This window comes from Arachis duranensis, chromosome 9 (assembly GCF_000817695.3).
Source record: "Arachis duranensis cultivar V14167 chromosome 9, aradu.V14167.gnm2.J7QH, whole genome shotgun sequence".
Lineage (NCBI taxonomy): Eukaryota > Viridiplantae > Streptophyta > Magnoliopsida > Fabales > Fabaceae > Arachis > Arachis duranensis.
The window spans coordinates 72498436-72500138 of record NC_029780.3 but is presented as its reverse complement, the minus strand read 5'-3'; positions in this window follow the sequence as shown (position 1 = coordinate 72500138).

The window sequence follows — 1703 nt, the reverse complement described above, 5'->3', positions numbered from 1 at the left end:
TCTCTTGTTTGCTCCATCCTTTTCTTAGTGATGGGCTTGTCCTCATCAATGGGGATGTTTCCTTCTATGTCAATTCCAACTGAATAACAGAGGTGACAAATGAGATGAGGAAAGGCTAACCTTGCCAAGGTAGAGGACTTGTCCGCCACCTTATAAAGTTCTTAGGCTATAACCTCTTGAACTTCTACTTCTTCTCCAATCATGATGCTATGAATCATGATGACCCGGTCTATAGTAACTTCGGACCGGTTGCTAGTTGAGATGAATCTCTCCATCTCCCATGACTCGGAGGTGGAAGCTTTTGCCTTCCCTTTCCTCTTTCTAGAGGTTTCTCCAGCCTTGGATGCCATAAATGGTTATGGAAACACAAAAAGCAATGCTTTTACCACACCAAACTTAAAAGGTTTGCTCGTCCTCGACCAAAAGAAGAAAGAAGAGAGTAGAAGAAGAAGAAATGAAGGAGATGGAGATGGCTTTGTGGTTTGGCCAAAGGGAGAGAAGTAGTGTTTAGGTTATGTGAAAATGAGGTGGTAAAGATGGGTTTATATAGGAGTGGAGAGAGGGGTAAGGTTCGGCTATGTGAGGTTGGGTTAGGTGGGGATCCTGTGGGGTCCACAGATCCTGAGGTGTCAAGGAAAAGTCATCCCTGCACCAAGTGGCGAGCAAAAATGCTCTCTGTGCCAATTCTGGCGTTAAACGCTGGGCTGGTGCCCATTTCTGGCGTTTAACGCCAATTTCTTGCCCTTTCCTGGCGTTTAACGCCAGTCTGGTGCCCCTTTCTGGCGTTAAATGCCCAGAATGGTGCCAGACTGGGCGTTAAACGCCCATTTGCTACCCTTACTGGCGTTTAAACGCCAACAAGGTCTTCCTCCAGGGTGTGCTATTTTTCTTTCTGTTTTTCATTTTGTTTTTGCTTTTTCAACTGATTTTGTGACTTCTCATGATCATCAACCTACAGAAAATATAAAATAACAAAAGAAAATAGATAAAATATAACATTGGGTTGCCTCCCAACAAGCGCTTCTTTAATGTCAGTAGCTTGACAGTGGGCTCTCATGGAGCCTCAAAGATACTCAGAGCAATGTTGGAACCTCCCAACACCAAACTTAGAGTTTGAATGTGGGAGTTCAACACCAAACTTAGAATTTGGTTGTGGCCTCCCAACACCAAACTTAAAGTTTGACTGTGGGGGCTCTGTTTGACTTTGTTTTGAGAGAAGCTCTTCATGCTTCCTCTCCATGGTGACAGAGGGATATCCTTGAGCCTTAAACACAAAGGATTCTTCATTCACTTAAAATGATCAATTTTCCTCTGTCCACATCAATCATAGCCTTTGCTGTGGCTAGGAAGGGTCTGCCAAGGATGATGGATTCATCCATGCACTTTCCAGTCTCTAAGACTATGAAATCAGCAGGGATGTAATGGTCTTCAACCTTTACCAGAACATCCTCTACAAGCCCATAAGCTTGTTTTCTTGAATTGTCTGCCATCTCTAGTGAGATTTTTGCAGCTTGTACCTCAAAGATCCCTAGCTTCTCCATTACAGAGAGAGGCATGAGGTTTACACTTGAACCTAAGTCACACAGAGCCTTCTTAAAGGTCATGGTGCCTATGGTACAAGGTATTGAAAACTTCCCAGGATCTTGTCTCTTTTGAGGTAATCTCTGCCTAGACAAGTCATCCAGTTCTTTGGTGAGCAAAGG